Source organism: Neofelis nebulosa, chromosome 1, assembly GCF_028018385.1.
Source record: "Neofelis nebulosa isolate mNeoNeb1 chromosome 1, mNeoNeb1.pri, whole genome shotgun sequence".
Taxonomy (NCBI): domain Eukaryota; kingdom Metazoa; phylum Chordata; class Mammalia; order Carnivora; family Felidae; genus Neofelis; species Neofelis nebulosa.
This window is the reverse complement of record NC_080782.1, coordinates 122681787-122708666: the sequence shown is the minus strand read 5'-3', so window position 1 is coordinate 122708666 and position 26880 is coordinate 122681787. Positions and strand designations below refer to the sequence as shown.

The window sequence follows — 26880 nt, the reverse complement described above, 5'->3', positions numbered from 1 at the left end:
CGTGGTTGGAGGTGGGACTCCAAGCAGGTAGGACTCTGGAGCACAGCCTTCTCCATCCTGGCTTGCCTGTTCCACCATTGTTGGAGCTGTGTGTCTCATGGTTAACACCTGAAACCCTTTTCTTTTTTAAGTTTACTTATTTATTTTGGGAGAGAGAGCAAGCGAGCACGAGTGGGGAAGGGCCAAGGGAGAGGATCCCAAGCAGGTTCCATGCTGTCTGTGAAGAGCCCAACATGGGGCTGGATCCCATGAACCATGAGATCATGACCTGAGCTGAGATCAGTAGTTGGATGCTTAACTGACTGAGCCACCCAGGTGCCCCTAACACCTGAAAATCTTAATCCTCGTGTTGAAACAATTCAGATTCTAAGGGATTAATTTATAACCCAGAAGATTGTAAACTTGTGGAGGCAGAGGCTGTGTCCCAAGCTCTTTGCTCACTGCATTCACTCCAGAAAAACTTGGCTGATTCTGCTTTCTTAACTGGGGAGGGTAGAGCCACTCCCAATCCCTAAAATGCTCCAACCATCTTGGCTGAGAACTATGGGACTTGTTCCCACCCCTGTCCCCGTGACTGAGAGAGGTCCCCTCCTCTCTTGTGCACCTGCTCCCAGCCTAGAACCTGCTGCCAGATGCTGTACTGCCCCTATCGTTCCTGTGAGGGCATCCAGTATCCAACATCGTCATTTGATTTGGAATGCGATGACACCCTGAGAAAACAGTTGCAGATGAAATTTCACACATATCTGTGAATGTGGAGATTATAGATAAGCACACGTTGCAGCTTGTTTTTACTTTTAAAAATGAGATTCCTTCCTTACAAAATGGTATTCCACTTTAGATTTCCCACTGTGGAACTGTTAATAATAATAATATTGATGATAGTGATCATAATACAAGTTGTGTTTATTGAGCATTTATTATATGCTAAGTGCTTTGTGTGTTCTTTTGTATAATCCTCACAATCCCATTTTACAAATGAGAAAAACAGAGAAATTAAGTAATTTGCCCACAGACACACATAACTAGTAGGAGGTGGGATTTGAACCTAGGTATACCATCTGCAGGGCCTCTGGATTCTTATCCATTAAGGCCTGAGTTCTCTCGTATTGCACTGTAGTGACCCCACCCAGCCCAGCCCCTGACTTTAGCCATGTTGAAGTACTCTAGCTCCACAGTTGGTCTTGTTTTCTTTGCACCTGGGCCTTTGCAAATGCTGTTCCCATTGTCTAAAATGCCCTCCCTTCTATTTGCTCTCAGCTGGGTACTCCTTGGGGACCACTGTGGAGAAGCTTTGGCTTTCACGTCTTACCCTATCCACAAACCATCCCCCTACCCTGGCCTCCAAAGTCTCCCCCAAGCGCAGCCAAGGGTGCCCTAGAAGCCTGCCCTCCCATATTCCCACAGCCTGCAGGGCTGGCTCCAAGGGTCTAGGACAAAAGGTGACTGGGAAAGATCTTGCACAAGAGTGGACCACATTCCCAGTGCCAGACCCATCCTCCACATGGCCTCCACAGCATCCTTAACATAGTTCTGACCGGATCACTGCCCTGCCACATGCCCCTCTCAACACTGTACGAGCCTCATTTTTCCTCTCTCCTCCAGCCAAACTGTCTCACCTACGGGGTCCCTGAACAGGTGCTACTCTCTCTTGCCCTCGGCTCTTTCTGCTTGAAGCATCCTTCCTTCTTTCTCTGCTGCCTGACAGGTACTCATCTTTCAAGATTAATTTTGGTTTCCCTTTCCTCCAGGAAGCCTTCCCAGACTTCTTGAGCCTGAGCTAGCTCCTGCAGAACAGGAGATTGGGATACTGCCCACTGTGGTATTCCTAATGCCAGGCATGGAGGAAAGCTTCAATGAATGTTTGTCAAATGAATGTCTGAATAAATGAGTGATCTGGGAGTGCAGAGAACCATAGAGAAGAGAGACCCCTAAGAATCCCAGACTCCAGGGGAGGAGATTCTGGAAGTTAAGGGTCTGAGGAGCCTCAGTTAAGCCAGGGAGAGCTTAAGGATGGGCTTCAATTTAGATTGTTCAAGCAGACCAGCATTGTGCTCATGGATGTTAAAAGCTTTGTGGCCCCAGGAAAGTTACTTAAATTCTCTGAGCTTTGGCTACATCATCTGTAACATGGGGGCTAACGATATTACCAATATCATAAGGTTGTGTTGGGAATTAAATGGGATAAACAATTCAAGTTGTATATATGTTCTTGACAGCTACTGTTGTTGCTGCTGCTGTTGAGAGACTGACGAGGCAGAGGAGCTGAGAGGAGTGGCTGTATAAGCTACTCCAGGGTCCTGGGCAAGGGGACAATTAAGAGGAACCTGTATCTGGGGCCTGGTTTTGGCCCCCACAGGCTGTGTGACCTCGGACAAGATTCTTCCCTCTCTGAGTCTTGGTTTTCTCCTCTACAAAACAAGGACATTAATTTCCCTTCCAGTAACTACCCAATAGGATTACTGTGGGAGATCATATGAGATAATATACGTGAAAAAGCTTTGAAATGTGTTCAGGGCTGTATAAATGCAAGGGATTATGTTTATCTACAGGCAGTTTGTAGGGACTTAATTATTAGTCAGCATTTGCAGGCACCAAAGCTTTGGCGCAGCCCTGTAAATGTTCCCTTGGTAGTCCCTTGGTAGAGAAAGGGCCCGATGGAGGAACTGAGGCTGGGTTGTCAGCATGTGTTCAGAGGCCCTTGGCAGTGGAGAGTAGGGTGGGAAGGTGGCACTGAATGGTACAGCACTGGTACCGTCCCCTTCCCCTGACAGGATCTGATCCCTGGTTCTAGGGCTTCTATCCACCCTTGCAGAGGTGGGAGTCTGCAGAGAGGGAGAGGAAACACCTTGGCTTCAGGTGTGAAGGGCTTCAGATGCTGCCAGGGGCGCCTCTTCTGGGTTTGCTCCTGGCAGCTCGGCAGGCTGGAGGAGCTAGAGACAGGCAGCAGCTGGCAATGACTCGGCATTTGCTAGGCCTGACTGGCTGGTGAGGGAAAGGGGTGCCCGGCCTCCTGGTGTTTGCACACCCAGAGCTATGTTCTTTGGAGGGTGGAAAGGAGGTGGTCCCAGGTTTCCCAGATTGGCCTGCCCTCCAGAAGCTCAGAGCAAGCACAACTCTTCATCAGGGATAGGCAACCAAGCCTGAAAGGGCCCAGCCAGAGGAGTGCCCTAGCAGGGCATGGCCTGGGAGTGGATGGCTGTGGAGGAAGGGAATAAAAGATGGGTTGGAAAGCAAAGACCTGGCCCTGAGATGTCAGAAGTCATTCCTCTGAAGACAGGGAGGAAGGTCAATGGGAGGTTCTAAAACAGGAGGCATGGAGTCCCAGTGACATCCATTCATTTATTTACTCATCCAAAATATATCTTGAGCACCTACTATGTAGCTGAAGATAGAGCAGTAAATAAGAGGGAGCTATCCCGACCTTGTGGAGTTTAGTCTTGCAAAAGAGACGGATATCAAGCATGCATATTCCCCAGGGGAAGTACAGGAGGCTTCAGAAGGGGAAACAAGAGGCTCCACCCAGCCTCCACAGTGGAAAGGCCTTTCCTGAGAAATGAGGTTCGAGCTGAGGCCAGAAAGAGCCAGCCAGAATGGGGGTGGATTCAGTTCAATTCGACAAATATTTATGGCTCATCTACTTTTGATGAACCAACACACCAAGTCTCTGTCCTCAAGGAGTTAGATTTTTGAAGGGAAAAGTGTCCCAGGAGGAAGGAACTGCATATGTGTAGGCAAAGGCACAAGGGGCCCAGGATACCACAGGAGCCACCAGGAGCTTGGGTGCAGAGGGCAGAAGAGATGAGAGGCAAGGTGGGAACAGAAGACTCACCGTGGGCCATATAGTGCATTTGGAGATTGTCCCAAGGCAGTGAATGAGATGCTTAGATTTGTGTGCTTGAAAAGCCACTCTCAAGTATCCAGTGGCACCAGGGGCAGGTGAAAAATCACATGTAGGAGCTTCTGTCCCACATTCCCTGCTATCAGGCCAGGTGTGAAGGCAGGGCAGGGTGTATGTAGGCTGCATGTCTAAACTGCTGTCAGACTGTGTCTGTCACTGACCCAGTGTGGGAGGGACTGAGTAAGTGCGTCTGCCTCACGCCTCCTCACACCTTTATTAGCGTTGGTGAGCTAGCCGTGATCAACAATAATCCTCACGTGGGCATGGCGCCTCTGTCCATTTGAGTTTCACAAGAGATCTGCCCAGGAAGCAGAGCCAGTATTCCTACTCCCATTTTACAGATAATGATATCAATAACAATAGCTGACATTATTGAGTGTTTAACTGTGTGAAGAGCATGTGCATATACTACCTCATTCATTAGCCTCAGGAACCACCTCCATTTTACAGAAGCATTTACAGAGAATTGCCCAAGAGCACACAGCTTGTAAAGAGCAGAGCTGAGACCAGAACCCTGTCCTCCTGATTGCCTGTCCCCGCCCCAGGCCATCCTGGCCTCTACTGTCTCCTTTCATTTCTCCTCTTGTTACGGGGATCTTCCTGAGCAGGCAGTAACCTGGTAGTGCTGGAACAGCCCCGCCTCCTGAGCTCAAATGGTGAGCTTCGTCCCTTCATACCCCTATCCCTACACCCTGTCTGCCCCCACCCCCACCCCCTTGCAGGCCAGGGCTCCTGAAATCCTGAGTCTCTGTGCCTGAAATCCGGCAGGCCCCAGCCCACAGCAAGCACTGGTGCTCTCCTAAATCTTTCCAGAGCAGAGACCCCTCCTGCTTTCATCTCAGAGCCTCACTTGGTCAGAACAGACAGGAGAGGCAGGATCGATGTGCAGAGAACTCAGTAATAATCCCCGCGCAGGCAGTCAGGCTTCTGTATAAAGACAGATTAAAAACTCATTGGGTTGAGATAAGGAAATAATTCAGCCAGTTGGCCACAGTGGGAAAGCCTGAGGCTGCAGGTGCTGGTGGTGGTACATGTGAGGGGGTGGCCTTGGGAAGCTGCACCTCCCCCACCTTCGCTGCACCCTCAGAGCCACCTTTGCTGCCTGCCTTGAAGCCAAAGCTGACAAATCCCAGTCCCCCAGGGAGCAATGAGGGGGAGGCAGGCTGGGGGAAGCCGAGAGCACAGTTGCTGCCTAGCTCCACACCCTGGTTTATTTCCTCCACAGCAGTGAAATTATTTTTCTCATTTATTTGTTTACTTGTGTGCTGTCTGTCTCCTCACCCAGACTATAAGCCCCACGAGGCCAGGGATCTGTTGGTCTTGCGTACTGCAGTGTCACCAGCACATAGTAGGGACTTCTTAATAACTGTTGAGTAAATGAACGCATGGGTTGGAATCCTAGCTCTTACCACGCACTTCTAGGTCTGTGATCTCGCTGGGCCTCCGTCCCCTTGGCCGAAAAATGGGCCCAGTAGTATCCCCCAAAGATCTCAACCCAGCGCCTGGCTCCTATGAGGGTCTAGATGAGGATTGTTAAACTGATTAGAAAATTGAAAATGTGTCTGACACGTGAGGCGCCATCAGGGGGAGCCCTTGTGCAAGGCGCTCGGCTAGCTGCGCCCTCCGCTGGCTCCGGGGTGAGTGCAACCAAGGCCGCCCCCTAGTCTTCCGCCCCCACCTTTGGGGGGGTTACCTCCTCCCCACTCAGGCCCATTCACACGCCCACCCCAACTCCGGCGCGCGTGCCTGCTCCGGGGACGGTCTCCGCAGCCCTGTGTCCCCTCCCCCGTCCCAGACTCCTTCCGCCCACGCGGCCCCATATGCTGGAAGGGCCTCCCACTCCCCATCTGTCGAGCCACTTCCTCGCCGCCGTCCCCTCCTCCGGGAAGCTGGTCGTGATTGAGGGGTGGAGGAGGGCCGACGTCTCACGGAACAATCTCCTTCCACGCCCCACTCCCCCAACCACCGGGCTTTGCAAAAATGCCCTCTGCCTTGTGGGCACGAACGCCAGGGCCAACCTCTGATCCTGGAGTTGGGATGTGCCAACTGATGCAAGTGAGAACCCTGTGTGTGCTGAATTCAGTCCTGTGGGCAAACGTGCCGAGGCGGAGAGTGGGAGGGCCTGGAAGGACACCCTAGTGTTAGGCGGGCTGACTGGTGGCCTGCTCCTCTGGCCCTGCAGCACGCAGGTGCCAGATCCCAGGGTCAAGCTCCCAGGCAGTCAACTCAGTGACCGGGGCAGGCACTTGGGAACGAGGGACAGAGCCACAGTCACTAGGAGCGGACACACGGCCGAAGGAGCACGGTGTGGAGGAACACGGCTTCCTTTTCTCGCCTGAAGGACCGGTTTCTTTTCGCAGATTGATTATTGCTGTGTGTGTGTGTGTGTGTGTGTGTGTGTGTGTGTGCGCGCGCGCGCGCACTTTCGGGTGTTCTTAGTTGGCTTTTTTTTTAATGTACCTTGCTTGTCTAATGAATGTTTGATTGCACCTACATCCGGAGGCTGTTTTAATGAAAGGTGAAGGCTCCAAGAGGGAAATAAATAAAGGATCATTTCCCCATCCTCTGACCCCCCTCCTCGCCCAACAACAGCTCTGCATCCACAGCTGTCTTCTGGAGCCTATGCCCCCGTGAAAGTATTCTGTTCCTGTTTGAATGTTCCTATGTAAATGCTGTTGCTCTCCCAAGGAAATCACACCCTTCAAACGGTCACTCCCAGGGCTTTTATTAAGGGTGTGAGGGGGGAGATGAATGAGGGGACAGAAGCTCTCAGGGAGAGGAGGAAGCCTTCCTAGCTGGCCTGAAAGCTTAACTGCAGATTTGCTCACCCACTGGTTGAGCTCATGCCCACTGTGTGCCTGGCGTTTTGCTGAGAGCTATGGATCCAGAGAAAGCAGGCACAGGTTAGTACCAGTGTCATCAGTTCAATTCATCAACTGTTTGTTTAGCATCCCAGGACCACATTTTGACCCTGAGGAATTAAGTTTGGAGAGCTACAGTTTCCTCATCTGTAGAATGCAGCTGGGTGGCTCAGTCGGTTAAGCATCCGACTTTGGTTCTGATCATGATCTCATGTTTTGTGGATTCGGGTCCTGTGTTGGGCTCTGTGCTGACAGCTCAGAGCCTGGAGCCTGCTTCAGATTTTGTGTCTCCCTCTCTCTCTGCCCCTCCCCTACTCATGTTCTGTCTCTCTCTCTCTCTCTCTCTCTCAAAAATAAACATTAAAAAATATTAAAATGAAGATGAAAATGAGATTGCAGGTGTAAAGTTCTTAGTACTGTGCCTGGCACAAAGTAAGCACTTAATAAATGCTATTCTTATTATTTTATTATTATCTACTATGTAGGTAGCAGTGTAAGGACTGTGAGAGGGCAAAGTATTGGGGCACAGACCTAGCTGAACTCTGTCCCATCCACCCCTCGGCAGATAACTGCTGAATGCCTAGGTACCAAGCACTGTTTTCTGCCTTGTGAACACAGTGGTGAGACAGGTAGACCTGGCCTCCGTTCACAGAGAGCTTGTGGGTAGCAGAGAAGATCAAATCCCTACACAGGCTCTTTGGTGGCAGGGTGGGCAGAGCTCTAACACAGCAAGCACAGGCAGCTGTGGGAGCTCAGAGCAGGGGTACTTTACCCTAACTGTCTTCCCTGCAGAAGGCAGTTTAGCTAGACGGAGGTGTGGAGGGTGGGGTGAGGATGTGTGACAGATGGGTCAGAGAATGTCCTAGGCATGTGGAACTGCCTGCTGGAAGGCACAGAGGTTAAGAGAATGAGCTCATGGTTGGTTATAGAAATGAAATATCAGTTTCTCATGATGGTGAACAGACAGCTTTGGGATAAGATGCCTAGATTCAAATCTTTGGTCTGCTGTTTCCTAGCTGCATGACCTTGGTCACGTTATTTAACCTCTCTGTGCCTCAGTTTCCTATTCTGTAAAATGGGCATATTCCTAATAAGGAGTTAATAATAGTGCCCATTTCATTGGATTGTTGTGCACAGTAAATGAAATGATACCCATAAAGGGCTTAGCCCAGGTCTGGCATAAGGTAAACATTCAATAACTGTTAAACAGTAATATTATTCACTCTGCTGAAGATGAGACCACAGCATTGGGAGGTGAGTGGGAGGTTCAGATCATGAAGGACCTTATAATCCATGTTAAGGTGTTTGAACAAGCCTAAAAACAATGGGGAATTAGTGGAGCAACAAGATCAAATCTGTAGTCATCCTTGGCATCATTCTGGACTCCTCTCTCTCTCTCTCTCTCTCTTTTTTTTTTCTGGCCTTCTCTCTTTCGCTCTCCACATCCAATTCATTAGCAGATATTGTCATCTCTCCCTTCATAAATCATCCAGCGTCTGACCACTTCTTACCACTTCCACAGCCACCACCCTGGTCCAAGCCATCATTGTCTCTCCCCACATTGTTCCAGTGGCCTCCTAACTGGTCTCCCTAATTCCCCCCTTGTCCCCCTACAATCAGTTCTCCATGAAGGAGCTAGAGGGATCTCGTTAAAATGTAGATCAAATTGTGTCACTTCTCTGCTCAAACCCTCCAATGGCTTCACATCATTCTCAGAGTCAAAGCCAAAGTTTTTTAAATGGCCTACAAACCCTGCAAGGTGTGGCCTCTTGCCAAATCTCTCCCTCTCCTCCTACTCCTCTAGCCTTGCTGGTCTCTTTGCACTTTCTCAAAACATGAACTTGCCAAGCACAGTCCCAGCTGAGGATTTCGTGCTTGCTGTTCCATCTGCCTGGAAGAGCCCCAGGTGTCAGTGAGGTCACTCCTTTCTTCCTTCAGATGTCTGCTCAGTGAGGGCTTCCCGCCCCCCCCCCCCCCCCGCCAACACCTCATCTTTTGAGTAAAAGGCCTCTCTCCTGCCTGAGCACTCCATATTTCCCTCCTCTGCTTTTTTCTGTCCATGACAGTTACCACTCTCTAGATACTATATATTGACTTGGATTATTTCTTATTGGCCTCCACCTCCCCGCTGGGATATAAGGTCCATGAAGGCAAGGGCTTTGTCTTATTTCTTGCTTTGCCCAGCATACAGAACTGTGGCATGGCACATCGTAAGCTCTTGATAACTATTTGTTGAATGAAGAAGAAATAAATGAGTATGCATCAGAGAAAGACCACTGTGGTGTGGTGTTCACAATGGATGGGGTGGGGTGGGGCAACAGTGGTGGCAGTATGGGGGAACTTGGTAATTTCCCCAGGGAAGGCTGATGGACAGTTCGCATGGGCCACGGTGGCAGAGCTGGAAAGCAGGGTGTGGTCTGGAGAGAGGCTTAGGTGTCTGTAGAGTTTGGGAACTGTCCAGCTGTGAGAGAAAGGATGAGGTGAAAGCCAGTGATGTTGGCCCATTTTTGGTCTGGCATCTTGATGAACAGTGGTTCTTGTGACACAGTTGGGGAAGGGGAAGCAGCTTGGGTTGAGAGGTTTTTGATATAAGCCTATCTGAACCTCAGTTGCCTTATTTGTAGAATGAGAAGGATTCTACATCCCCACTTTCTGCTTTCTGGGGTGGTTATGGAGACAGAGATAAAAGAAATGGAAGCCCTATGTATGAGTGTCTAGTGGGTTCCCATATATGAAGGAGCATTAGTATTGGTATTCGTAGTAGTAGTAGGAGTAGTATAGTAGTAGTACTGTTAGTATTATTATTAAAATCCATCATTTGGGGAGATCTGACAGGCCAGTGAGATGAGAACCTGCGGCAGAACCTAATCAAATGCCAGCCTAGGTCGAAGCAAATGCCAGAAAGCACAGTTCAGTCGATATATGCAGTGGGTGGTCAGGGAGGGGAGAGAATATTGCGGGCTGAGCTGTTGGAGGCTGTTCAGAGCGGGGCCTGGCTGGATCCTGGATTGAGGAAAAGGGGAGCAAGAGTAAATATTGGGGTTTGGTGAGAGGCCTGTAGGCAGAAAGGCCGTAGGGTAGCTTGGAGATCTGGTGGTATGCAGGGACCCCTGGACATAAGATGAATGATTTGACCACCAGTGGACCTCCTCCTCCCCGCCTCCACCTGCTAGATGAGAGAATCATGGTGATCCTCAGGCAAGGGACAGAGAGCACAAATCCTGGGTGACCGAGCAAAAACCCCACCCCCCTCTCCCCAGTCCCTGGGCCCAATGAGGGTATCAGGAACCTGTCCCAGACAAAAGAAAGAGTAGATGGGCAAACAGGGGAGGGAAATGTTGGGGCAGCTGAGCCTCCTGCCCAGAGTCAAAGAAGGTTGAGGAATAGGGAGCTGGAGATTTCCTTGGGCAGCCATTGGCAGGATGACAGTGTTGATCTGGTTTTTGGTTTCTGTTCAGAGGTGTGGGGCCTGGTCCCCGGCCTTGCAGAGGGCCTGGCTGACTGGTGGACCCAGGCAGCTACTTCCGCCCTCACCAAGTAGAGGAGCAAGCTGCTCATCCCACTCTGCTGCACCCTCCATAGTGCTAGAGAGTCAGAGCTATGTCAAGATGAGACATTTAGGATCCTCCAAAGTGATGGGCCCAACTGTAGGATGACTGGTTCTCAAACTGGTTTATGAGTTGTGGTTACATGTTTCCACTTCTAGGGATGTTTCCCCCCACCTCATACCTAGCCAGCTTGTGAGCCTTCATCCACTTTTTAGTTCAGGTCTCAGGCCGTCTCTGGCCACCATGTTTCAGGTAGTTCTCCCACTCCCTCCCTGTCACCTCATCTGTTTCCCTAGAAAGCATGTCTCACCATCTGAAATCATACCTTCTACTGTCTTATTAATAATTCCTTGTATGCTTACTTGAACTGGATTATAAACTCCATGAGGCTGTGACCCTGGCCTGTCTTGTTCATCTCTCTCTCTCCAATACCTAGAATGGTGCCTGGCACATATTAGATGCTTAATAAATTATTTGTAAAATGAAGGAATTAGGTGCATGAAGGAATTCATTCCCCTACCACTCACACCCAAAAATGACAAGGAGAAAATCATATATATGTGAGCACATAGGTATGGCCATGGAGTACCTCTAAAGAGGTTGGGCACAACCCCAAGCTGCAACGCCCATGAGCTCAAGACAGTGTGTGTATGTGTGTGTTTTGGTAAGAAGAGAGAAAGCCACCACTTGCAAGCTGAGGCTCCTGCTGTATCAAATGCAGGGATTCCCAGAGCCCTGGTCAAAAGCCAGCTTCTTTTGGGCAGTAGGAGAGAGGAAGTGAGGAGGGATTCTGAAGGTGCCCCTGGAAGTATGTGGCCCTTGCAAGACATCATACTGCCAGCCGGGGGCGCCCAACCAAGTATGACCACATCATCCCCACAACTTCCAGACCAACTGAACACCACCTCCCCCCATACTACCCCTCCCACCAGAGAAAGTGTCAATGTGAAGAGGGAGAATTTGCGCTCTCAAGTGTGACCTGGGGTTGGTGATGAATACCAGAGATGGTAGGATCAACTAGAATAACATGTCACACGGTGGGCTGCGTTCAGGAATGCTGGATTGGGTAACTGGCAAATTGAAAGGCTGCTTCATACTATAATGGTTAAAGAAAAAGGGAATTATCTCATGCCTTTCTTTTCGTCTATCAAGGTGTCAGCGTATGCTAATTACCTGGCAGAGGCTTCAACGGGAAGAGGAAGAACAACTATTATATTTCTGAGGAAAGATTTATCTTGTGTTATTGGCGCCAGTCGGAGAAGGAGGTGGGGGCATTAGGGGGTCAGAGAGGCAAAGTGAGAACTGTTCCTTGACTCCAATGGAATTGAAATGCCTTTGAACTGAGACTTCTCTCCTAAGATGAGAAATAATAAGCCTTGTTGGGAGAAGCTTTGCCCTAAGCCTATCAGGGGAGGGGACAGGATGGGCAGAGAGCTCCAGTGTCCTAGGAGATTGTGGGAGGGTCAGGCCTGGTGCAGCTGACTGTGGAAGGCATGTGAGATTCCTCCATTCATTCATTGATTGATTATTCATTGACTGATTACATTAACAGGGAGTATAAGATGGGGGAGGAGGTTAAGAAACACAAGCTTGGAGTTAGGCAATGCTGGGTTTTAAATCTTGGCTCCACTACTTAGCTGTGGTCCCTGGCACATCTTTCAGAGCCTCTGTTTCCTCATCTGTGAGGAAAATAATACCCCCTTTATATGGTTCCTATCACAACTAAAGGCGGTCATGAAGGGAAGTGCTGAGTGCAGTTCAGTAGTAGCAGCCGTGGATATGATTATTCAACAAATATTTTCTGTGTACCTACTGTGGTTCAAGGCTCTGGGAAAACAAGGGTGAGTAAGACAGTGCTCTGCCCTCAAGGAGCTTATCACAATATGGAGGATCTGTGTCTCCTTTGGTTCCTGCTCTCTCAGAGGTCCCAGAAAGTGGGGAAAGGTGGGGAGAGGGGACAGGGAAAGGTCCTCAAGCCTTAAATAAGGCTATGATAGCACCCATAATAATAATAATAATAATAATACCAACAGTTAACTCAAATTGAATGCTTGACATATATGAACTCAAAGGGAGATCTGGTAGGTGGAGGCCACAGGATGAGTCCAAGATCTGAAAAAAAGGGGACAGGCTGCCTGCAGGAGTTGCTGGTCAGAATGTGAGTGCTCGAGATCAACCCTGGGGCCTAATACCTCTGGGGGCTCTGGGGCCAGGTAAACTGACCTCTCATCTGTTAACCGCCTGCCTATGTTGAATCCCAGCCATCCCCAAGCCCCTCCCTTCAGAATCAGTGGGCCTGGAGCAAGTGATCTGGAGAGAGGTAGCCTGCTGTGGTGGGACGTGTGCTGGCTGTGGCCACTGAGGGATCTGTGTTCCAGTGTTACTTCTAACACTTCTCACTTGGGTGGACTTGGGCCAGTTCCTTAGCCTTGCTGTTAAATAAATTTCAAAAGGCCTAACTGTGGGGTGGTTGGGCAGATTAAGAAGGCATTCAAAGCACCTGGCACACAGTAGGTATTCCCAAATGGTGGAGACGATTTCTAAAATTGGCCCTCCTTGCAGGCTGTGTCTGGATCAGTGCCAGCCTTAACCCGTGTGACCCAGAGAGGCGTTTAGTGGTCTGGAAATGGCAGAGAAAGGAATGGGGGTACCACCAGGTGGGTTGTGTGAAAGGCAGAGACTTTGAGCAGGTAATGGCTGTCAGGGACCAGCAAATCACAGGTGTCTCAGAAACAACAGGAGTTACACTCAGACACCAAAGAACAAACACGGCAGCACAAGACGTTTTGCCAAAGCAAAGCTGTTTTGATCGTTCCCGGATGTGACATGTATCGCATGAGGAAAGAGAGCCTCTTGCACTGAGGCTGCCTAATTGACAGCCCACAGCTCCACGCAGAGTAGCACAGGGCAGGGTAGGGGATAGAGGCAGAATAGCCCACCCTCACACTGCCTTGTCCCTCCTTCCCCAGGCCAGCCTTCATCAGCCTGGCCACCCTCAGCTGCTCTGTCGGTGAAGGGAGGGAGGCTCATTATTCCCAAAGCCCCCAGATCTAGCTCCGGCCTTTCACCTCTCTAGCCCCATCCTACATCACTCCTGGAAACCAGGCTATGTGTCAGTTTAAGTGAACTTCGAAACTTTGCCACATGCACCAGGCTCTCCCTCACCTCCAGGCCTTTGCATAAGCTGTTGTCTCTGCCTTGGATTCCTCTGCTCCTCAACCCTCCCACCCACCTGGCTAGTGTTGGCAAATGCCTACTTAATATCAAAAGTAATAGCAGTTTACATTTATTGAACACCTACTCTGTGCTAAGTGCTTCCCAAATGTTACCTTGTTTAATCCTCACAACAACGACAAGGAAAAATAATCATAGTTGCCAGGGAGTAGATGGCCACCATTTGCCATCTGGTGGCAGTGCTTTACTGGTCCCAGTGCTTTATATATATTAACTCACTTAATCCTTACAACCCCCAAGGGTAAGTTACTATTATAATCCTTATTTTACACATGAGGAAACTGAGACACAGAGTGGTGCAGTGACTTGCCCGGGCTCACCAGCTGGAAGTAGCAGAGGCAAGTTCCAGCTCAGGAGTTAATCGCCACTATACCATCTGCCTCCTGTGTATCTCCTAAGGATGCAGTCCAGGCGCCACCTCCTCCTGGAATCCTCCTCTTCCCTTGGTCGGGTCAGGAGCTTCCTGTGGGCTTCCGTGGCTCTCTGTGCTTTACAACATCTTTCTGTCCACTCCCTATGAGCACCTACCATGCTATGAGGTAGCAAGTTTGCTTGCCTGTCCCCTGATGGTCTGGCAACTTCTGATAATAGGGAGTATCTGCCTGGTTCACTGCTGTGGCCTCCAAGCCTAGTACAATGGGCTCCAGATATATTTGTTGAATGCCTGCCTGAATCCTGTTGGGGCACATTCCTGTTCTGGCTCCCCCTTTTCAATCCCAAGGACTGTAAAACCCTACTGTATGCATTAACTGGAGTACAAAAACATTCAATTACATAAAATCTGGGTTCTCATTTTTGTAGGGTTAGCAAGAAACAATATTTTTCCATCCATATGAATTGGCACAAAAAGTAAAGAATGTAAGACTTCTGTACACAGCTGACTCCAGGCTGCACTGAGGACATTCCAGATGATCACAGGGCAGTCACTTCATGATACCCCCATTCACTTCTGAGAAGTATGGTTGGGCATAGAACAGGAGCCCCACAGCACTCTTTAGACCTGAATTTGCATTTCTCCAGGGGAGGCTTAGGGAAGGAGCTGGGGCATCAGAGGGGCCCTGGAGAAGGTGAGGGGCTCTGGTTTCATTCCACCCAAACCTTTCTGAGTGTATTTTCCCACTTCCAGGGTGGCTAGTTGTTGGCCATCCACCTTTGGTGATGGTGCACAGGTAATAAGTTCAGGTGCAGAGGAATGGAAGAGACGGACAGCTCATAGAAGAGTGAGATTCATCAGGGGGGCAAGTCCAGGTAGACTCCTTGGAGGAGGTAGCATTTCATCTGGCCTCTGCCCCCTGCTGGCCTTTCCCCTGTGATTACAGAGATCTCAGAAATGTCATACGGGTCTTGGCCTGGGTTTAGTCTTTGAGTCGATGACAATTTGAGGAGAGGTTATGGCAACCTGTAGGAGATGAGAAGCAAGTCCCCCTCATGGCACCACTATCCATGCCCACCCCTAGCTATGCAGCCTGTCTGGCCAAGCTGGGAGGTGTGGGAGCCTTACTTTCTTCACCAATAAAATGTAGACAATGATAATACCTTCCTCCCAGGCCTGTGGTGAAGATCAAATGAGAGAATGCAGGCAAAAGCGTCTTATATGCTATAAAAGGCTCTGACAAATGCTCATTATTTCTTCCTATTCTTCTCCTGGAATTTATCAAACACTTTATGGGCCCTGCAGGTATTTTTCTGCCTCCATCCTGTGTGGCTTTCTCTGGCCCACGAATCTCCTCTCCTCCTGTGCTTTAGGGAAGGCAGGGTAGCACCATGGTTAAAGAGGGAAGGGGGCAGACTGGTCCAGGCTTGAACACTGACCCCACCTCTTTCTAGAGGGTGACCTGGGGCAAGTCACACAACTCCTCTGAGCCCTTCAGTTTCCTTGTGTAAAACAAGTGTGAACATCGAATGGAACCCATAAGGTTGGATGTGAGGCTTAAACGAGTTACTTTGTGCAAGGTTCTTAGGACTGTGCCTATTGTTTAAGAGAGGTACGCTGTGCTGTGGCTGTTGTTAGGCTGGGTGCGACTATACCTTGGTTCTTTGAGTGGCGGTATCAGTGGAACGAGACAACAGCCACAATTTTCATAGGCTTCCTTGTCTCCACACTCAGGAAGGGGGTAGGACAAGAAGCAGACCAGGTGTTCATTCATTCAGCAAGCAGTGTTTGAGTGTCTACTCTGTGCCAGGCACTCCCGGAGTGACAGTGGCTGAGTTACAGCTCCCATCCTTGGGAAGCTCAGGCTGCAATGAGGAAGGTCTTTATCATTCACTCATTCAGTTGGTTGATTATCACCCGTTTGCTGGGGTCTCCCAGAGCAGGTTTCATGTTGGGCTCTGGGGCACAGGGCTGGGGGCAAGACTGGGAGCCAGAGAGGCAGAGATCTGGCTGGGGTCTCTTGAAGTCTCTGTCTCTCCCGGGTATGTCTTCCCACCTCCGGACACTTGGCCTCAGTCTCCCTAGCTGGTTGTCACAGGGTCGCTTGAGCTGGTCCCCAATCACCTGGCCCACACCAACAATCCAGATTTCTGAGCTAGGATGGACAAATGCTGAGTGACACCCCCATCCCCGCTCCCAGCCCACGCGTTCAGTCAGGGCTTGGGCATCGACTGCTCAGAGCTCATTAGCGGCCGCATAGACGTTGCCGCATGTCACAGGCTCTTAAAGTCTCCATTACTGAGGGCCCTTGCTCCTCTGTATTTTTAGCCTGCATCTGGAAGAGACGGCTGGCGTCTCCTACAGTTACACGTGTCAGGTTCAGCGGTTTCGACAACTCCTCAGGCCTCTAGGCATCTGGAGGTGGGGGCCCCAGATCTGCTCTTGGAAAGGAAGCAGGTGGGAGATGTGAGGGCCCAAAGTAGGGCCATGGGTCCTCCTCTCCCATATAATCCCTGGTTCTGAGATTCCGCCTCCCCGGTGTGACAGGGTCAAGGGGCCTCCACATATCCAGGTGCTCCGGGACCTGCAAAGACAAACAGCTCTTTGGATGACACTAGAGTGAGGATGGTGATGCCAAATTAGCAACAAACCCCGGGCCAGTTGGGCATCCCTGAGGACTAGCCACCAGCTCTGGCTGTAGACAGGTGGAACAAAGCATGCAGAAGCCACCCAGAGGGGTGTTGTTCTCTAACATGGTCAGGACAGGCTTGTGTCTGCCTGTGGGAGACAGAGCAAACCCCAGCAGCCTGCCCAGCCTGGGGGAGCCTGGGTTCCTCTGTCACTGGGTGAGAACTGCATCTCACAGATGCTGGAATGCCAGAGAGAAGGCTCTGAGGTTAGTGGCTCATGGTGGAGGCACCGGGAGAGGAGAGGAAGGCCACAGCTTGCCTGGGCAGAGTTGGAGGCACAGTGTGGAAGGGAGTGGGGAGCAATCCCACAAAGGGCAGAAGGGTGGTCCCCAGGCTTGAGATAGGAATGGGGTGTGCTCTTGCTAGGAGCTCCAGAGCCTAGACTCTCAGGAAGAGTAAAAACCTCCATCAAAGATACACCTTAAGTTCTCCTTCCCCCAACAGCCATATACCCTAAAACTTGCTAATAAAATAAGGTAATAATAATGAAGAGTTATTGCTCTGTTACTTGGAGCTAGGCAGCTTACTAACTGCTCTCCTCGAATTTCCTGATTATCTTACTGATGCTTCACAGTAAGGCAGGAATTGTTATGACTATTCCCATCTTACAGATGAGGAAACTGGAGCTCAGAGAGACTAAGCAACTCATCTGAGTTCACGTGACAGGTGGGTGCTCAAGCGACAAATTTAATCCAGAGTCCAGTCTCAGCCTCCAGATGACAAGAAAAGGTGGGAGGTAAGTTCCCACTCAGCAGTGATATTTTACGGACCATGAGGAGGAAAGAACGTCGATGTGATGTGTGATGTGAATGTTTTGGTTCTGCTGCCAGATTGTGGTTCTGACAAATGCCCATTTTCCTCTGGGCCTCAGTGAGGGGCTGGAAAGAGGCGGGGGGGTGTATCCACGCCACATCATTCATCTGTTCTCAGCTCCAAGCTGGCTCTGACAAGATGATTAATAACAAAAACAACAACAATGATATTAGCAAACATTCATGGAGCGTTACTCTGTGCCAGGCATATTACATGTGCTATTTCATTTAATCCTCACAGCTCCCCTGTGAGGTCTTCTTAAACAGGTGGGAGTGAAGCTCAGAAAGGCTGAGCAACCTGCCTAAAGCCACACAGCTAATAAAAAGTGGTCTGGAATTTGAAACGTGGTCTGCACTTAACTGCTCCCCTATTCTGCCTTCTGTGGGATTGGTCCCGCAATGCCTAAATATCTTGAGAAGGAGGGGCATCAGGTAGCCTTTGTCAGAGCTGGAGGGAGATGGGAGCAAAGCCTACCTTATCTCCAGAAAGCAGTCAGTGTTTCCTGTTATCACCCTCCTTACTTTCAGGCTCAGGGAACCCACCTCTTTCCATCCCAGTGCATTCCATCATCCACTTACCTCCAGGTGCTCTGAGAGCTTCCCAAACACAGGATACCTTCTGAGAGAGGAAGGAGGGAGCCCGAGATATCTTTGGGTGAGGCCTAGAGTAGCAATGGGGAGGCACCAGGCACTGAGACCTAGGGATGGCTAAGCTTTGCCACCAACTTGAGTTGACCAAATATTTACTGTGTCAGGCACCATTCCAGGGCAGGGCTGCCATACATACTTGTGCACCACATAACCCTCTAAGGGGCTGTTCATACTGTGGACTTGTGTACCTGACACCATATTGGGTGCTGGGAACACCCAACCTGGTCCCTAACCTTACAGAAGATGCAGTCCCATAGGGGTGACAGTCAGATGAACCAGGAAATTACCTGCCAGTGTGGCCCGTGTAGTGAGAGAGAAGGAGCAAGGGCTTGTGAGAGCTTGCAGGAGAGCCCCCAAGACTACATTTGGGAAGTCAAAGAAGGCGTCCTGGAAGAAGTGACTTCTAAACCAAGACCTGAATGAAAAATGGAAGTGGCCTACTTGGCAGGGAAATAGTGTTCCATGCAGAAGGAAGAGCTTAAGTAGCTAATTTTAATATAAGGTGATATAGGCGATAATATTAATATGAACAAAGAACATTGGGAGCCTTAATAAGTCAGCTACTCAGTAAAACAAACATTCATTAAGAAGATGGAGAATAGTTATGAATGGGAGTTACAAAAGTTTCACCCAAGGGGCACCTGGGTGACTCGGTTGGTTAAGCGTCTGGCTCTTGATTTCAGCTCTGGTCATGATCTCAGACGGTTCATGATGAGATTGAGCCCTGTGTGAGGAGGCTCTGCGCTGACAGCTTGGAGCCTACTTGGGATTGCCTCTCTCCCTCTCTCTCCCTCTCCCTGGCACGCGCGCGCGCGCGCACACACACACACACACACACACACACGATTAGTCTCACTCAAAATAAATAAATTAACATTAAAAAAAAAAAAAAGTTTCACCCAGGAGGTGACCCATGAACTAGGCTTGAAGAATGAGAAGAGTTTTCTGAGGGGAGGGGAGCCTGGGTGTCTCAGTCGGCTGAGCTTCCGAATTTGACTCACGTCATGATCTCATGGTTCAGTTTGTGGGTTTGAACCCCACATCCGGTTCTGTGCTGACAGCTCAGAGCCTGAAGCTTACTTCAGATTTTGTCTCTCTCTCTCTCTGCCCCTCCCCTGCTCACGCCCTCTCTCTCTCTGTATCTCAAAAATGAATAAACGTTAACAACTTTTTTTCTTAACTTTTCTGAGGGGAAAAGAAGGAAGGGAAGCATCCAAAAAGAGAAAACCACACGAACAAAGTCATATGGTTCGAGATTTTTTTTTTAATTTAAGTATAATTAACATACAACATTATGTTAGTTTCAGGTGTACAATATATTGATTCAATAATTCTATATGTTATTCAGTGCTCATCACAATAAATGTGGTCACCATCTGTCACTATACAACGTTATTCCAATATTATCAACTGTGTTCCCTATGCTATACTTTTCATCTCTGTAACTTATTTATTTTATAATTGGAAGTTTGTACTTCCTAATCCCCTTCACCTATTTTACCTGTCTCCCCACCCGCCTCCCCTCCTGCAACCACCAGTCTATTGTCTGTATATAAGAATCTGGATTTTTTGTTTGTTTATTTTGTTTTGTTTTTTAGATTACACATATAAGTGAAATCGTCTGGTATTTGTCTTTCTCTGTCTTATTTCACTTAGCATTATACTCTAAAGGTACATCTATGTTGTTGCAAATGGCAAGATCTCATTCTTTTTTGTGGCTGAGTAATATTCCATTGTATATTTATAAAAATATTTATACACATTTTTATTCACATATCGGTGGACACTTGGGCTGCTTCCATATCTTGGCTATTGTAAATAATGCTGCAATAAACATAGGAATGCATGTATCTTTTTGATTTAGTGTTTCTATTTTCTTTGGGTTAATGCTCAGTAATAGAATTACTGGATTGTATGATATTTCTATCTATAATTTTTTGAGGAACCTCCATACTGTTTTCCATAGTGGCTGCACCAATTTGCATTTCCACCAACAGTGCACAAGGGTTCTTTTTTTCTGCATCCTTGCTAACACTTATTATTTCTTGTCTTTTTGATTCTAGCCATTCTGATTCTAGTGAGATGGTAGCTCACTGTGGTTTTGATTTGGGTTCTTGATGATGAGTGATGTCGAGCATCTTTTCATGTGTCTGTTGGCCATGTGGATGTCTTTGAAAAAAATGTCTATTAAGGTCCTCTGTTCATTTTTAGATCAGATTGTTTTTTTGTTTTTGTTTTTGTTTTTGTTTTTTTTGGTGTTGAGTTGTATAAGTTCCTTATGTGTTTTGGACCCTAACCCTTTCTCAGATATGTCATTTGCAAGTATCTTCTCCCATTCCATAGGCTCTTTTCATTTGATTGATGATTTTTTTTTTCATTTTTAATTTCAATTCCTTTTTATTTTGGTGTGGCCTCAATAGTTTATTTTTGCTTTTATTTCCTTTGCCTGAGCAGACATGTCTAGAAAAATGTTACTAATGCCAATGTCAGAGAGATTACTGTCTGTGTTTTCTTCTAGGAGTTTTATGGTTTCAGGTGTCACTTTTAGGTCTTTCATCCATTTTCAGTTTATTTTTATGTATGGTCTAAGGAAGTGGTCCAGTTTTGTTCTTCTGCATGTAGCTGTCCAATTTTCTCAGCACCATTGTTGAAGAGACTGTCTTTTTCCCATCATGTATTCTTGCCTCCTTTATTGTAGATTAATTGGCCATAAAATCATGGGTTTATTTCTGGGCTCTCTGTTCTGTTCTACTGATCTATTTATCTGTTTTTGTGCCCATACCATACTGTTTTGATTACTACAGCTTTGTAGTATATCTTGAAACCTGGGATTGTGATACCTCCAGTTTTGTTTTTCTTTCTCAAGATTGCTTTGGCTATTTGGGGTCTTTTGTGGCTCCATACAAATTTCAGTATTATTTGTTCTAGTTCCGTGAAACATGTTGTTGACATTTTGATAAAGACTGCATTGAATCTGTGGATTGTATGGACATTTTCACAATATTAATTCTTCCATACAACTGGAAATTTTGTGAAACATTAGCTGCATAAAATGGAGGGCTAGTATACCTTCCCTAGGCTATCCACGGTAGCTCTTTGAGTCTCAAACCTAACTTTGATATTTATTATTCTTTTTAAAAATTTTTTAATGTTTTAATTTATTTTTGAGACAGAGAGAGACACACACTATGAGCAGGGGAGGGGCAGAGAGAGAGGGAGACACAGAATCTGAGGCAGGCTCCAGGCTCTGGGCTGTCAGCACAGAGCCCAACCTGGGGCTTGAACCCACAGACTGTGAGATCATGACCTGAGCTGAAGTCACACACTTAACTGACTGAGCCACCCAGGCGCCCCTTATTATTCATTTTTAACATGACTTCATCAGAGGTTCAGATAGGAATGTTAGATAGGTGCATGAGTGCAGGAATAAGTGGATGGGTGGAAGAAGTAAGGTATGCATGAATGAAGGAATATAAGAATGGATAAAAATAGCAAACATGTGTCTGGTACTCTCTATGCATCAGGCATTGTTCTGAGTGCTTTATATTTATTAAATCATTAAACCCTCGTACAACCGCAGGAGGCAGGTATTATCAGATGCACTTTACAAATGAAAAAAAGTAAGACATGCAAGGTTAAGTAATGTACCCAAGGCCACACAGCCAGGAAGTAGGGAAGCCAGGGTTTGGACTGAAGCAGTCTGGCTCCAGAGGATGTTACAAACTGGGTCCCAGGAGCAAATGCCAGGAGTTAAGCAGTTCCTCTTTATCCAGATATCTCCTTTTTTACTCCATGGTTGTTTCTTGGTTAAGCTTCCTCCTGCTGTGTCCATGGAGCAGACCTAGGACCTAGGACACTCTGTGTCCAGAGTGAGTCTGCGTTGCTGCCCTGGCTGGCTGCAACAGGAAGTGCCTGCAAGCCTTGCCCAGCACCTGCAATGTGCTCGGGGACTTAGGATGGACCGCTGTTCCCAGCGCACTAGGTGAGGAGGCAGGGCCTCTGGCCTTCTCTGTGGAGAGCACCTCAGCTCTGGGAGCGCAGGTCTGATCACTGAGCAGGAAGCTGGAAGTTTGCCTTTCAGGTTGATTGTATTAGCATTTCGGAAGAGTCCCCCTTCCTGTGAAGTGCATTAAGGATTCACTCCGGCTGGTCTCTGGCCCGGGCAGTCTCATCGTGAAGTGCCTCAGATTTCCTAGGAATCCTCAGAGACATTTTGACATTCTGATTGTCACTGCCAACGTGGGCTGCGAAGGAATTAATTGACATGGATGAAACCCTCAATTTCCAAGGGCTGTGTAATAAAATAAAGGTTATTGTATTATTACAGATTCCACCACTAATGAAAAAGGGCTAAAGACCGTAATCACAATATGGTATGATTCTGGAGACTTACCTTGATTTCCACAGGCAACCATCCTAAACTTTAGAGAATAATAATTATAATAGTTATTATTTATAGAGAACTTATGATATGTGAGGCACTTTACTAAATGATCTCTATATATTATGTGTTCCCACACAACCCTCTGAAAGTGGTGTTATTTTCATCTCCATTTTACAAGTGAAGAAACTGAGGCATGGAGAAATGAAGTGAACATAGCTAATCGGTTGTAGAGTAGCAATAGACAAACTTGTGGGTAAAACATATTCTAGTTTCTTGGGGGTGAGGGAGAATTAAGACGCTTGGGCAAGAAGCATTAAGATATTGGCCGAGTATAGAGTATTCTGGTGGTAGAGTATTAGGAATGTGTGTGCATGCTTTCCAGACTCTGGGAGAACCCCACTGTCTTTTCCCTTAGACCACAGAAATCCATCCATCCATCTACCTGTCCATCCATACAAGAGAGAACCAGCCAGCCATTTATCCAGCCATCACCCATCTACCCATCCAGCCATTTATCTGCTCATCAATCCACTCATCCATTTATTCATCATCCATCCATCCATTCATTTAGTCATATATTCATGCATTCACTTATTTATTCAAATCACAGTGTCCCTGATTGCCCTTCCCAAGCACCTGTCATGGAGGTGGGTGCTCTCCTCTTCTGCCAGGGGTGCCTGCTATGACTAATGCAACAGGCAGGGGAGAAGGGGCATGACAAGGAGCCAGGAGATGTGGTGCCAGCTCCATAGGTTGTTAAGTCTCTTCAACTTTCTCACCCCCAGTCTCCCTATATGTAAAATGGGGATAACATCTACAAGCTATTGTGAATTTAAAGCAAGCAGATATGTGACACGCTTTGGAAATATAAAAGGGCTGTATGAATTCTTGTCACCATCATTGTTGTCGTCACCAGTGCAGCATGTATTCTAACCTACAATGTCCTTAAGTTTGAGAAGTCCGCATTGTTAAAATGATCCATTTCTGATTTTGTATTGCAAAAATTCTATACAATTTACAAACATGAAATTACTTACATTATGCACTTACCCAGTTTTATTATAATCAGACCTGTCCCATGTCCTCTTGGGGCTACCAGAATTATTGGGGAATAAGAATTGGAAAAGGACTTGGTAATAAGGAGCACTTGATCATGAAATGTAGGCTTGTCATTCCTGGCTTCACGGATAGACCTCTTGGTTATAAGGAGAGAAAAAGCTGTACTACAAGGAAATATGTACCTGAAAATATGAAATTTCAAGATCAGTAGGAACTGCAGTAAATACAGACTCTATAGACATTGTGTATCAGTCAGCTTACATTAAGTTATGCTACAGTAACAAACAACTCCCAAATCTCAGAGGCCTATGAGAAATGTTTATTTCTCCCTTATGTTACATGTCTGTCATAGGTCAGCTGCAGCTCTGCTTCATGTTTCCTTTAATCTGGAGCCCAGGCCAACAAAGGAGCCCACTGGGTCGTAAACCTTCTCTTCACATCTTATTGGTCAAAGTAAATCCTATGCCAACCCTGACATCAGTGGGAAGTGTATTCCCCCTTTAGAAAGGGCACCCAAAAGAGGGAGGATAAATATTTTGAAGAATAATACAACTTTCCATACATTGTAATTGAGCTAGAAAGTAATTTCAACCTCACAGTAGCTTTACAGGAAGGACCCTTGCAGGAGGATGTGGTTGGTCAGGCAGCTTAGCCTCTCTCTGTGTGTCCACCTCTTGCCTTGTCACCAGCTACTGACTCTCTGTACTTTCTCTATGTCTTCTGGCTTCTGCTTTTCTCTGTCTTGAAGGTTCTATTTCCTCATGACTTTGGCTTTTCCTTCATTGTACCTTTGTCCTCTTTCTTCCTTATGAATTTTTACCTTCTGATCTTGCCATGAATTAGCCAGAACTCTTTAGATTTGGGTGCTGGAAACTGAAATCCAACTAGTTTAAACAAAATAATAATAGTAATAATTAATAATAATAGAAAAATAAAGGAATTTATTGGCTGATATAACTGACAAATCAAAAATAGAATAGAACTGGCTTTAAGCATGGCTGGATCTGCAGGCCTCAATGACATCCCCGCCATTTCTCATCTGTCTTTTCTCAGCATTAACTCCATCTTTGAACACTCTCCAGACACGGTGACAAAGCCCCCTGGTTGTCCTGAAATAGCCATTCTCCTTTTTTTCTAATGTGGTAGAAGTTTTTAGCTGGCCATACAGCCTCCCTTGCAATTAGCTGTGGTTTGGGACGAAATTCTGGCCAATGGGATCTTTTTAAGCTTATTTATTTATTTTGAGAGAGAGGGATAGAGAGCAACTGGGGACAGGGGGCAGAGAGAGGGAGAGAGAGAATCCCAAACAGGCTTCAGACTGTCACTGCAGAGCCCAATGTGGGGTTTGAACTCACAAACTTCAAGATCATGACCTGAGCGAACCCAAGAGTTGGACTGAGCCACCCAGGCACCCCTGGCTAACTGGATATAAGCAAAAGTGATGTGTGCAACTTTTGGGTTGTTCCCTTAAAAGGAAAGCCCGTGTTCTCCCTTCCATTTTCTTGCCTTCTGGCTGGAATGTGGTCATGGTGTAATAAGAGTAATGTCCAGAGGGGCAGAGCAACAAGATAGAAGGAGCCTGGGTTTGTATGGATTTTTGTGGAGCAGAGCTACTGCATCCACTTGGGCTTTTATATGAGAAAGAGATAATCTTTTGTCTTGTTGAAGCCACTGCTCTATGAGTCTCTTTGTTACAGTGCTTGTCTATATAGATTCCCTGAAGAGAAAATCTGATTGACCCAAGTCACCTTTTTCCTCCCATCAGGCCCCAGGTTCCTGGCCCATGGATCATCTACCACATTCCTGGTAATGGTCCAGTCAACTGTGGCTATGGAGAGGGGTCCCCTACTGCTGGCCCTTTGGTTGCCTTGATGGACATAAGGATAGTGTGATTCACATGTCTTCAGAGCCCTCTGTCTGCTTGCTGTAGTGGGTGAGTTTCATGAGGAGACCTGGGGAGAACTCATGAAGCAGACTGGGTTCTCCAGGCCTGGGGAATGGGCCAGGGAAAATGTAGAAACTGGCTATGGTCTCTGTGTATTCTCTCTATCCACCCCCAACAGTCTGCCTCTACAAAATGACACAAGGATACTAGGTGGGTCATCTTCACTGTACCAAAGGCAAGACAAGCCCTTTAAATTTATTATGTATGCTCGATGGGTATGGACCAGAGTGTTTGTTAATTCCAAATGCCAATAGATGTTGATAAATAATGCTATTAAAATATATTATTGTTCTGACACTTTGTTATAGAACCTTTCTTACACTTTCCCCATGTAACATTTGCTTTAAAAGGCCCCAGCCAAAAGCCAAACAGCAGTAAAACTGCACCTAGTCTCCCAGAACATCTTCATTTATGAAACACTCAAAGATTCAGCATTTGGGAAAAGCCTCTGAGATATTCCACTGTTTTGTAAACTTTGCAAAATCTGTAGTTCCTGTGGTGGAGGCCTAACTGCATGTTGAATTTGAAATTTTGAAGCTTCAATTGCTTAAAAATATTGTAACTGCTTCTCAAACAGGAAAATTGCGTTTAGATTTTCCTCTGTGTTTAACCTCAGACTGGCAAGAGATAGTCTTCAAATTTCCCCAGTAAATGAAAATCACTTTAGGATTGAGATTGCATGTGGATAGTTCATACCTGGAGAAAAAGAAAACCTTCAGGAACAAATACAGTCATACATTCTGTGCTGGGCCTATAATGTGGAGAAGTAGTTGACCATTTTGTCCTATAATCCATAGCATGAAGGATTTAGGACAGAGACAAGGAAGACATTCTTGCATATGAGGTTCAGTTACATCTGAACTGTTACGAAGGGAAATTGCAGTGTCCTGCTCTCAATTTTCTTAGATCCAGCCTCCTGCAAAATTGTATGATCCCTTTGGCACCTTTCTTGTCAAAATTCTTTTCCTCCCCACAAAGGCTCTGGTGCCTCAAACCATCTCTTCTCATCAGTCATTCAAACTAAAGTGTGACTGTTTGCATCTTAAAGGAGACCAGTGGGAAGTGGGCAGTGCTTTACTCAAAGGAATGAATCAACATTGGTGAAATTTTAGGCAGTGACAGACAGTCTATTAGATGGAGTATTGAATGGGAGTCTTTCTTGTCTGCTCATAAAGTGGGTTTTACCTGTGACAAATACAAATACATCCGCTTTCCTTTCTCCTGCCCTCTCTCCCTCCTTTCCTTCCATCTGTTCAACAAATTTCTCTGGGGTGCCTTCCCTGTTAATTCTCTATGCTCAATGTTGAAGTCCTGAAATGGGAACTTTCTACAACAAAGGGAACTGAGTCCAAGAAATAATAACCATAATCATGTGACTGCAATTACCATTTATTGAGTGAGTGCTTACTACATGCTGGGGAC

The 26880-nt window shown here is 47.2% G+C and overlaps 1 long non-coding RNA gene across 1 annotated transcript in view; it reads left to right on the top strand.

Moving 5' to 3' along the window:
• The window catches only part of LOC131514070 (uncharacterized), a 104368-nt gene that overhangs the window by 3098 nt on the left and 74390 nt on the right, over positions 1 to 26880 (top strand). Inside the window, exon 2 of the long non-coding RNA XR_009262922.1 lies at positions 25279 to 25446. This is a non-coding gene — a long non-coding RNA (uncharacterized LOC131514070). The remainder of the gene's footprint in view (positions 1 to 25278; positions 25447 to 26880) is intronic.